Source organism: Mus caroli, unplaced genomic scaffold (assembly GCF_978045245.1).
Source record: "Mus caroli unplaced genomic scaffold, Mus_caroli_1 scaffold_14, whole genome shotgun sequence".
NCBI lineage: Eukaryota > Metazoa > Chordata > Mammalia > Rodentia > Muridae > Mus > Mus caroli.
Window position 1 is genome coordinate 3,435,640 of NW_028227269.1, and position 13,311 is coordinate 3,448,950.

Here is a 13,311-nt window from a genome sequence, read left to right on the forward strand (position 1 = left end):
ATCAGAGCTATTGGGTTTTGTTTTCCATGTGTTTAATTATTTATTATTTAATTATTATTTTTGAAGCATTTCACATGTGAATAAGGTATTTAAATGATACCCACACTTTCATTTCACCCACAACTCCTTGTCTTCAAAACTCCCACAACCCAACTCATGACTTCTTCTTTAGCTATGTACATATGCATCATTTATACACACATACACAAACACAAACACACAATACACCACACATACACATAAAATGTATACATACAGACACACATACACACATATGTATATTGAGTCCATATACATATTTTATATTCACAATTGTTCAGCAATGACCACTTGAGACTGAATAACCTAGTAGAAGCTCCTCCCTGGAGATAAGTGACTTATTTTCCCTTTTCATAGCCACCAATTTCTGGTAGATTTCATCAAGGAGTGGGCCCTTTAAGAGTCCCCTATCCATACTGTGATGTCAGCTGATTGGGTTACTGTGCAGCTCTTCTTTAAGTCAACATATTAGGAAGATTTATTTATTCTAATTTCAATGAGACACTTGAAGTGTTTTAGAAAAGATTCCTTAATGATGACTAAGCCCACTTTCCTTGGTCTATTGGGAGTTTTCTTGTATGATCTGTTTCACTCATGAATAAACATGGGAGAATCCATGCTTTACAGTGTAGGACAAAATGCTCTTTGAGTGATGATATGATCTCTGGAATATGCAGAACATAATAAAGCTTTGGTGATATTCATTAAGTATGCTTATAATGCTATGAATTTTCCTCTATACCTTGAAATTTTACTTACATTATTTAATAAATTGTTAACAAACAATACCTACTCTAATCTACTGAACATCACTTAACCTAGTGTTGAACAAGACTTAGAATTGACTCATATGACTGAGAAAATGGGGTTTTGCTGTTGTAAACACCTATATGAGATTCCCAGCATCTAAGATAGTTGATTCTCTGCACACATCCAATAGCCATTACTAGAATCATTCTGAAAGCTTAGTAGAGAAGATAAACAAGAATAAAAGCAGAGGTTATAATATTTTTCTTCTCAAAGCCTCTTCCAAGGAGAAGCTTTCATCCATATTGAGTTGACAAGTTTTCTGGAACAAGAAAGGCCAATTATCTTCCAAACACCTCTTCCCTTCCTTCTAATATTTTATATTTGAATATTAAAGTGTCTTGTCAACTCTTGACTAAGTATGATCTTGAATTTAATTTTGTTTCAAATGCCAGCTTTTTCTTCCTTCACAGTACCACTGGCATCAAACTCAGAATCATTTCTGCCACTGCCTCCACTCCGGCGGAGACAAGAACAACATGGACACCAAGGCGGGTTCAAGCAGCAGCTTCTTTACTTGTGGCTTTTTCACTTCCAGATCTCTTCCCCAGCAGCTTCTTCTTCCTCAGTCCTTCTTGCAGCAAGGGGTATTCTCCCATCTCTCAGCAACTAACCTCGTCTTGCTCCACACCACCTCATCCAATCAGAAATCACACATGCTCCAGGCACGAGCTTAGGTCGGTCACCGATAGGCTGACAGATCCGGATCATGAGGAATATGCATGCTTTTTCACTGCACATGCTCAGGCAAGGCAGTAAACTTGTGGGGTTCACGGTGCCTGGCAATGGGTCAGAGTGCCATCTTGGCCCATGTGGCGACACCTGCTTCCCACATCTCCCCCTTTTTGTTTTATTAGTAGCTCTGAGATCAGCAGTCTTAGGTTGCCCCCATCCATGCCACATCCTTACCCATCATGGGAGTGACGAACTCACTTTCGCCATCCTGCCTTAGGTTGGTATGCACATGTGAGGGTCATTGATTACTAATCCAGCATGTTGAGCCAACACTGGGGGGATGTTCCTGCTTCCAAGGCTGCCATAGCCTGCACGTTTATCAGCCTTGTGCCTCCTTTGCATACGTGCCATCCACCAAAGCATTCCTCCACACGCAATAGTCAGCAGGAGCACCCAAAAGGCCATCCCTCCCCAATTTTTAAAGAATCCCACAGTTCCCTGGATGATCTCTATCCATTGCTCTGCAGTTGCAATCTCTACATGGGTGTTGTTCATGGCAAAAATCGATGCTCACAATTCCTTCATCTTTGTGTTGAGATCATGACTCCAATGTCCTAGCAGCATTGCACCAATTGCACACAACAGATTTGCACCTCTGGGAAGATTCTGATACTGAACAGAGGTTACACACATTCCTGACATATGAGTAATACAGGAAGCAAATACTAACTGCTCCAAAATATCCGTCTGTTCCTGCAACCAATCCACTCTTTGGTTAACCATAAGGATACCAGCTTTCAAATTTGTCACCTTAGATAAGCTGGCCCCAAGGTCTCCAGTGCCTGATAGCATCTTCCAAGCTCTAAAAGCACAGTTATTAATCTGCTCATAAACATGTATAGGATAACCTGTTTGATTGTTGGCAAAATTCCCTTGCCCCATTAACATGTCTATATTCCAGGCTGCACTGGGGAGTCCAGAGGCAGCATTAGCTGCAGTCTGCTCAACAGCATGCTCAATATAAGCAGCCTTCCATGTTAAATAACCTCCTCCCAAAAGAACGGCCTTGCAGAGGTTCTGCCAATCAAACGGTGTCATACAGTACCTCTGTAGGGACTCAACCTGAGTTATGATAAGGGCAGCCTGGACCCCATAAGTCAAAACTGACTCCTTCAATCTTTGTACCACCTTCCAATCCAGGGGTTCATGATACTGTTGCCTCTGTTGGTCCTGAAATACTGGGAAGGCCCCCACAATGGCGGGCACATTTTTCCAGACTTTTGCATGAAGATTACGCTTTCCCCTTTTGTGTCCCTCATCTTTATAGGAGGGAAGAGAAGGCAATGGAGGGACTGATGGTTCGGGTGGCCTACCATGCCTCAAACTCCAGAGGGACATCGGACTACAGATGTCATTGTCACTATCAGGCCCATCACTGTCACTAGTAGACTCTTCAGAGCTAGATTTCTTCTCTTTCTTCTCTTTGGTTTGTTGTCTAAGCTGTTTAGGTTTTCAGCGGCTAACCTGAGAAGCAATCTCCTTAGCCTCCTCAAGTGCTGCCGCTCCTTCCTCTATTTCAGCATTGTACTTTCCACTGGAGTCCCTCAAGCACGCCCTGACCAAGTTCCAGATGGCTAACATTATTACTTTCATTTTAGTTGCAGTTGAACCCATGTTGCTGAAATTCCCTTTGTCTCTATTCCTGAGAACCTTAGTGCTCTGTCCCCTTTTTTTCTGGGGAACCTTCTCTTCATCTCTATATCTGAGATCCTTAATGCTTTGTCCCTTTTCCCCCTGAGAACTGTCTTTACTTATCTCTGCTTACCAAAATTTCCCTACCGCTGTTTACTAAAATTTCCTTACCGCTGCTTATTAAAATTTCCTTACCGCTGCTTACCAAAATTTCCTTATATGCATGCTTTTTCACTGCACATGCTCGTGCAAGGCAGTAAACATGTGGGGTTCACAGTGCCTGGCAATGGGCCAGAGTGCCATCTTGGCCCATGTGGTTGCACCCGCTTCCCGCAATTTCCTGGCTTCAACATTTCTCCTTCCATTCCAATGTGAATGAATTTAGAAGTCATATTTTCTCTCTGAGATGAGACAGGACACTGTGTTCTTCCAGCATATAAAGAAGTTGCTAAGGAAAAATAGAACACTACAACTGAGCAACAGATTTCCACTTACCTCGCTGCCCAGGACACACTGGAACGGAGACATCTTAGCATCTTTTAAAACAAATATCCTTATTTTTTCTTTAATCCTCCTTACACTTTCAGATATGGCTTGAATGTGATACTACATTTTAAAGTTTTCCTCTTCTACCTTCCTATAATCCTTCAAGCAAAATACTGAGTATGATGGAAGGTACTTCAAAATCATGAGCAGTCACTGTCCTAGAGATGGTGCTTTACTTCACTTGCTATGTATGCCTAGACTTCTTTAACGTAAATAAGGCGGAAGAAGACTGAATTCTTATTATATTTCAGGATTCATAGCAGTCATGCATATTTGTCTTAAGGAAGCCTAAGAATTCAGTTCAGGACTTCCATTACATTCTATATTGCCCTATACTGTTTTATGATAATTTATAAAAGATAAATGTCCTTGAAGATAATTTTAGAATTTTAAATATAAAATAATTATGCATTTATATTATGTACATGTATATGTGGAATGATCAAATTGTAATAATTAGCATTATGTCTATCTTCTTAAGTACTTTTCATTTCTTTGTGTTGGGAACTTTTGAGCTTCTGCCTCCTAATTTTTTCTGTATTCTTGTATATATATCCCAAATGCTCTCATGTACCCCTTGCTATTCTTCATATCTACAGTCTCCTTTTTGTTTACTCAAAAATGTAGACTCCATAAAACCAAATAACTCAATTAAAAATAGGGCACAGAGATAAACAGGGGATTCTTAGCAGAGGATACCCCAATGGCCAAGAAGCACTTAAAGAAATGTTCACCATCCTTAGTCATCAGGAAGATAGAAATCAAAATGACCCTGGGATTCCACCTTACACAAATCAGAAGGGTTAATATAAAAACCCTCAATCACACCACATACTGGTAAAGATCTGGAGGAAGAGGAACACTCATCCATTGCTGATGGACAGGGTGGCTTGCAAACTAATACAACCACTCTGGAAATCATTCCGGTGGTTCCTCAGAAAATTAGAAATACACTGGGCTGTCCATGGTCTCTGGCATATATGTAGCAAAGGACTGCATTGTCTGGCCTCAGTGGAATGGGGTGTGCCTAGCCCTGTAGAGACTTCACAACCCAGGGAAGGGGATTGCTGGGGTGGGGTTAAGGGTGGTAGGGGGTGGAGGGTAGGGGATAGGAAGTGGGGAAGTACCCTCTCAGAGGCAAAGGGGAGGGAGGATAGGGTAAAGAACTCTAGGAGGGAGTCTGTGATGGGGACAATATTTGGAATGTAAATAAAGCAATTACTTTAAAAACAGAAAGAAAATACCTTATAGACTTGCCTACAGTTAGATCTTATGGAGGCAGTTTCTCAATTGAGGTTCCCTCCCCTAAGATGACTCTAGCTTGTGTTAAGTTGATATAAACAGCCAGTACACTAACCTTTAGTGATCTCTAACTTATACTCTGTTTATATTGAATCTATGTTGGTGGTTATTTTAATTGGCTCTTTTCTTGCTAAGTTGTAGCAGTCGATCCATCTTGTCTTGCTTATCTTTCAGTGCCCAGTACCAGTACATAGTCAATCCATAGATAATTTTTAAATAAATAAGTAGCTCCTCAAATGTAATATTTTATGTCTAGATCATAAGTGAAGAAATTTATATGTATATATACATAAACTCAAGGTCACTGTCCAGATATCTATCTATCTATCTATCTATCTATCTATCTATCTAACTATCTATCTATCTTTCTTTCTATCTAAATTTGACTTTACCTGGAGTCATCTGTCATGAGGAAACCTTAAATGTGGAATTACCTTGATCAAATTAGCCAATGAAGAAAGCCATGAATCAGCATTATTTCATGTTATAAGACATTTTTCCTAGAGATTGTTTTCTTGTATGCAGGTGTAATGTTATGTGATACCCATTCAGAAAACTGCAAGGTGCTTAACCATTAGCAATCGTGTGTTCTCAAAAGAAACCAAGAGAGAAATATGGAATAAACTAAGACTTTAATTGGGTTATGATGGCAATGAAAGAATAGTTTCAAATAGATATGATATGGGGTTGGACAGATGGCCTAGAGGACAAAGTGCTGGCTGGACAAGCAAAAAAAGAAAAAAACAACCAACCAACCAAACAAACAAAAAACCCAGAGTTTGGATCCCTGGCACCCACATGAAAAGTTCAGAAAGACACCTGTAAGCCTAGTACTTGGGAGGCAAGGATAGAAGATCCTCGAGGTAAGCATGTTACCTAGACAGGCTGAATTGACAAGCTCCAGGGTTCAGTGAGAGCCCCTGCTTAATAAACAGAAGAGTTAGGGAAAACACATACAACCACTTCAGGCATAGGCTCACATGCTCCAACTTATGCAAAAATATTCATAGACACACTGCACACACATACAAAATGCAAAAGAAGTGTAATTCCTGATATAAAGGATCCATGGGGGAAGTAATAAGCCATCTGAATTTATAATATGGTATCTTTTCATTTCCATTTGGTAACAATTATACTGTACTTTAGTGTGTCATAATCTATGAATTATAAAAATGATTTCACAAGTAAATATGAAAAGAATAAAGAAAAATCAAGTTTTGAAAAATTGAAGCTATAGAAAATTTTACTAGATGACTATGGTGAAAACTGATATATTTTACTGAGTTATAATCATATCACTTTCCTCATTCCCTTTGCATGCTCCAGCCTCTTCAAGGTACCCTCCTTCCAAACTAACTCCTGTCTCCATTCTTAAGTTGGTAGGCTTATTTCCTTTGATTTATTGTTACATACACATATTGTGCATGGATATGTTTGTGCAATATATAGCTACAACCTGCTGAATCCATTTTTGTTGTTTTTTATATATGCACTTTCAGGACCAACCAATCTGTATTGGTCAACCAGTGAGATGATTTATCTGAGAGAGGTTAATTCTCTGTCTTCCAACATTCATTACTCTAGGGGTGGGACCATGTGAAATTTTAAACCTTCCATGTTAGTGTGTCCAAGTATTTGGCAAGAATACACTGGTGCCAGCACTAGCACAGGACCACACTGGCTCACCTCACATCTATTAATATTTCCCACAACAAAAAAAATTGAATATAATTCATCATTTGTGATATTAGATAAACTGATTCTCTAGATATTGGCTGCCCACTGTGGCAAATTATTGAAACTTTTCATTCAACCATGCCCAAGATTTCTTTGAACATTCATGGCCAGACTTCATCGTGTGCAATGTCGACGACATTAGGTATGCCATCTTGCTACACTCTCCAGGGTAACTGAATGGGATGTTCATGTTTCACACCCATTTTGAGAGCTCACAATAGTTAGATATTTAACCTTGTCACTGATATACTCAGCTGACTTCTTATACTGACTGTTTTTAAATAGTAGTTAAATTAATTAAAAATTACTTATCAAGAGCTTATTGTGTTAGATCCTGAAATGAAGGCTGGTTGTGATCTCCCAGATATGTACCAATGTGAAGCCAAAGGAGAACTTCACGTTTTTTATTGTATATTTTAGGTATTTACATTTTAAATGTTATCCCCTTTCCTGGTTTCTTCCCCAGAATCCCCCTCTCCCATCCCTCTTTCCCTGCTTCTATGAGAATACTCCCTCTCCCACCCACCCACTCCCACCTCACCACCCTGGCATTCCCCTACACTGGGGAAACGAGTCTTTACAGAGCCAAGGGCTTCTCCTACTTTTGATTCCAGACAATGCCATCCTCTGCTACATATGCAGCTGGAGCCATGGGTCCCTCTATGATTGGTAGTTTAGTCCCTGGGAGCTTTGGGGACTCTGGTGGGTTGATATTGTTCTTCTTCCTATAGGGCTGCAAAACCTTTCAGCTACTTCAGTCCTTTCTCTAACTCTTCCATTGGGGACCCCATGCTCAGTCAAATGGTTGGCTATGAGCATCTAACTCTGTATTTGTCAGGCTCCAGGAGAGCCTCTTAGGAGACAGATGTAACAGGCTAATGTCAGCAAGCACTATGCTGGCATCCACAATAGTGTCTGGGTTTGGTGACTGTATATGGGATGGATCCCCAGGTGGGGCAGTCTCTGGATGGCCTTTCCTTCAGTCTCTGCTCCATACTTTGTCTCCACATTTGCTTTAGACAAGAGCTCTTCTGGGTTAAGAGGTTAAAGATGAGTGGGTGGTCTCGTCCCCCAACTGGGGGCCTATCCTAACCGCTGGATATGGTTTCTACATGTTCTTCCTCCCCTCTGTTGAGCATTTCAGCTAATCTCATCCCTTTTGGGTCCTGGAATCCTCTTGCTCTCCTGGCTTCTGGGACATGCTAGTGGCTATCCCCAGTTCCCCAACCCCCACTGCTACACACCTCTGTTCAAACAGTTTGTATATCATCCCTGTCTCCTCTCATACCTGATCCTGTCCCTTTCTTCCCCCTTCCCTTTCTCTCTTCATCCCACATCCCTCTCACCCACTACCTCCCTGAATATTTTGTTCCCTTCTAAGAAGGATTGAACTATCCACATTTTGGTCTTCCTACTTCTTGAGCTTCATGTGGTCTCTGTAATGTATATTGGGTATTCCAAGCTCTGGGCTAATATCTACTTATCAGTGAATGCATACCATGTGTGTTCGTTTGTGACTGGGTTACCTCACTAAGAATGATATTTTCTAGTTCCATCCATTTGCCTAAGAATTTCATGAAGTCATTGTTTTTAATAGCTGTGTAAATGTACCACATTTTCTTTATACATTCCTCTGTTGAAGGGCATCTGGGTTGTTTCCAGAACTTCTTTGTTGAGAAATAATCAAGCCAGTGTTAAATTCCCCTTTAATTTAATTTAATTTGATTTAATTTAATTTTTTGGAAATTTCATTTAAGTAGCAATATATCGTAGCTCCATATCTGGCAGTGTTTCTAACCTTTGTGGTAAAAACTCCCATGAAAATAAAGAAAGAGGAGACTATGGTTACAAAATGGTGACCCAAGAACTCTGACCCCAGGACTCCTGTGTGATTGCTATTTTTTATCCGGGGTCTCTTTGAGGCTGGTCCACCCTGGAGAGGCACGGGCCTCAGAAGCAACAGAGCTTCTTAGACAGGGTCCCTTTGAGCCTTCAGCCCCAGCCAGGAGACAGAATTTATCTTCAGACCTCTGTGTACCTCCCCTGCCAGAGGAGAACTTGCCTCCAGGGAATGCTCTGAACCCTGGAACTCAGGAGAGAGCTAGACTCCCAGGAATAGACAGAGACTAACAGACTCACAGGAGTAACTAGCTCCAGCCAGAGACAGCTAGAACATCTAACACCAGAGATTACCAGATGGTGAAAGGCAAACATAAAAATCTTAATAATAGAAATCAAGACTGCTCGGCATCATCAGAACCCAGTACTCCCAATTAGGGAGTCCTGGATACCCCTACCCAACAGAAAAGCAAGATTCAAATTTAAAACCATATCTCATGATGCTGGTAGAGGATTTTAAGAAGGACATTAATAGCAACCTTAAAGAAATACAGGAGAACACAACTAAACAGGTAGAACTCCTTAAAGAGGAAAACCAAAAATCCCTTAAAGAATTACAGGAAAACACAACCAAACAGGTGAAGGAATTGAGAAAAACCATCCAGGACCTATAAATGAAAATAGAAACAGTAAAGAAATCACAAAGGGAGACACCTCTGGAGATAGAAATCATAGAAAAGAAATCAGGAACCATAGATGTGAGCATCAGGAACAGAATACAAGAGATGGAAGAGAGAACCTCAGGTACAGAAGATGCCATAGAAAACATGGACACAACAATCAAAGAATATACAAAATGCACAAAGATCCTAACTCAAAACATCTGGGAAATCTAGACACAACGAGAAGACCAAACCTAAGGATAACAGGTATAAATGAGAATGAAGGTTTTCAAATTAAAGGGCCAGTAAATATCTTTAACAAAATTATAAAAGAAAACTTCCCTAACCTAAAGAAAGAGATGCTCATGAACATACAAGAAGCCTACAGAACAAATATAGACAGGACCAGAAAAGAAATCCCTCCCGACACATAATAATCAGAACAAGAAATGCAGCAAATAAAGATAGAATATTAAAAGCAGTAAGGGGAAAAGGTCAAGTAACATATGATTATTAAGCAGACCTATTATTATTACACCAGACTTCTCACCAGAGACTATGAAAGCCTGAAGAACCTGGACAGATATTGTACAGACCCTAAGAGAACACCAATGTCCAGGGTAATATAGTCAGCAAAGCTCTCAATTACCATAGATGGAGCTATCAAAGTATTCCATGACAAAACCAAATTCACACAATGTCTTTCCACAAACCCAGCCCTTCAAAGGATAATAAGGGTAAAAGTCCAGCATAAGGAGGGAAACTACTCCTTAAGACAGCCACAAGAACAGAATCTCAAATCTAACCATGAAAATAACAGGAAGTAACAATTATATTTCCTTAATATCTCTTATATCAATGGTCTCAATTCCACAATAAAAAGATGTACACTAACAGACTGACTACATAAACAGGACCCAACATTTTGGTACATACATGATACTTACCTCAGGGACAAAGACTAACACTACCTCAGAGTAAAAGGCTGGAAAATAATTCTCCAATCAAATGGTATGAAGAAACAAGCTGGAGTAGCCATTCTAATATCAAATAAAATCGACTTCCAACCCAAAGTTACCAAAAAAAAAAAAAAAAAAAAAAAAAAAAAAGACAAGGAGGGGCACTTCATACTCATCAAAGGTAAAATCTTCCAAGATAAACTCTCAATTCTGACCATCTATGCTCCAAAAGCAAAGGAATCCATATGCATAAAAGAAACTTTAGTAAAGCACAAAGCACACATTGCACAACACACAATAATAGTGGAAGACTTCAACACCCCACTCTCATCAATGAACATATCCTGGAAACAGAAACTAAACAGTGAAACTAACAGAAGTTATGAACCAAATGGATTTAACAGATATCTACAGAACATTTTATCCTAAAACAAAAGGATATAACTTCTTCTCAGAACTTCATGGTACCTTCTCCAAAATTTACCATATAAGTGATCACAAAACAGGTCTCAACAGATACAAAAATATTGAAATAATCCCATTCATCTTATCGGATCACCATGGACTAAGGCTAATCTTTAATATCAACATAAATAATAGAAAGCCCACATACACATGGAAGTTGAACAACACTCTACTCAATGATAACTTGGTCAAGGAAGATATAAAGAAAGAAATTAAACACTTCTTAGAGTTTAATGGAAATGAAGCCACAACATACCCAAATTTATGGGACACAAGGAAAGCAGTCCTAAGAGGAAATCTAATAGCTCTGAGTGCCTCCAAAAGAAACTAGAGAGAGCACACACTAGCAGCATGACTGCACACCTGAAAGCTCTAAAACAAAAGGAAACAAATTCACTCAGGAGGAGTGAATTTCCTTCTGGCATGAAATAATCAAACTCAGGGCTGAAATAAGCCAAGTGGAAACAAAAAGAACTATAGAAAGAATCAACCAAACCAGAAAATCAACAAGAGAGATAAACCCTTAGGCAGACTAACTAGAGGGCAAAGGACAGTATCCTAATTAACAAAATCAGAAATGAAAAGGGAGACATAACAACAGATCCTGAGGAAATCCAAAGCATCATCAGATACTACTACAAAAGGCTATACACAACAACACTGTAAAACCTGGATGAAATGGACAATTTTCTAGACAGATACCAGGTACCAAAGTTAAGGAAGGATTGGATTAATGATCTAAACAGTCCTATATCCACTAAAGAAATAGAAGCAGTCATTAATAGTCTCATGGCCAATAAAAGCCCAGGACCAGATGGGTTTAGTGCAGAGTTCTATCAGACCTGAAAAGAAGACCTGATTCCAATTCTCCTCAAACTAGTCCACAAAATAGAAACAGAAGGTACTCTACCCAGTTAACTCTATGAAGGCACAATTACTCTGATATCTAAACCACAGAAAGATCCAACAAAGAAAGAGAACTTCAGACCAGTTTCCCTTATGAATATCAATGAAAAGTTACTCAATAAAATTCTCACTTACCTAATCGTAGAACACATCAAAATCATCATCCATCATGATCAAGTTGGCTTCATCCCAGGGATGCAGGGGTGCTTTAATATATGGAAATCCATCAACGTAATCCACTATAAAAACAAACTCAAACACAAAAACCACATTATCATTTCATTAGATGCTGAAAAAGCATTTGACAAACTCCAACAGCCATTCATGATAAAAGTCTTGGAAAGATCAGGAATTCAGGGCCCATACCTAAACATAATAAAAGCAATATACAGCAAATCAGTAGCCAATATCAAACTAAATGGAGAGAAACTTGAAGCAATCCCACTAAATCAGGGACTAGACAATGCTGCCCACTTTCTCCCTACATATTCAATATAGTACTTGAAGTCATAGCCAGAGCAATTAGAAATCAAATGGAGATCAAGGGGATACAAATTGGAAAGGAAGAAGCCAAAATATCACTTTTTGCAGATGATATGATAGTATATATAAGTGACCTTAAAAATTCCACCAGAGAACTCCTAAACCTAGTACACAACTTCAATGAAGTAGCTGGATATAAAATCAACTCAAACAAATCAGTGGCCTTTCTTCACACAAAGGATAAACAGGATGAGAAAGAAATTAGGGAAACAACACCCTTTACAATAGTCACAAATAATATAAATACCTAGGTGTGACTCTTACTAAGGAAGTGAAAGATCTTTATGATAAGATCTTCAATCTCTGAGGGAAGAAATCAAAGAAGATCTCAGAAGATGGAAAGATCTCCTATGCTCATGGATTGGCAGGATCAATATAGTACAAATGGCTGGGCGTGGTGGCTCATGCCTTTAATCCCAGCACTCGGGAGGCAGAGGCAGGCGGATTTCTGAGTTCGAGGCCAGCCTGGTCTACAAAGTGAGTGCCAGGACAGCCACGGCTACACAGAGAAACCCTGTCTCGAAAAAAACCAAAAAAAAAAAAAAAAAAAAAAAAAAAAAAGTACAAATGGCTATCTTGCCTAAAGCAATGTACAGATTCAATGCAATCCCCATCAAAATTCCAAATCAATTCTTCCTCTAGTTAGAAAGGGCAATTTGCAAATTGATCTGGAATAATAAAAAACCTAGGATAGTATAAAAACTATTCTCAATAATAAAAGAACCTCTGGTGGAATCACCATGCCTGATGTCAAGCTGTACAACAGAGCAATTGTGATAAAAACTGCATGGTACTGGTAAAGTGATAGGTAGATCAATGGAATAGAATTGAAGACCCAGAAATGAACCCACACACCTATGATCATTTGATCTTTGACAAAGGAGATAAAACCATCCAGTGGACAAAAAGACCTCCTTTTCAACAAATGGTGCTGTATCAATTGGTAGCTATCATGTAGAATAATGGGAATTGATCAATTCTTATTTCCTTGTACAAAGCTCAAGTCTAGGTGGAACATGGAACTCCACCTAAGACTGGAGACACTGAAATTAATAGAGGAGAAAGTAGGGAAAAGCTTCGAAGATATGGGCACAGGGGGAAAATTCCTGATCAGAACAGCAATGGCTTGTGCTGTA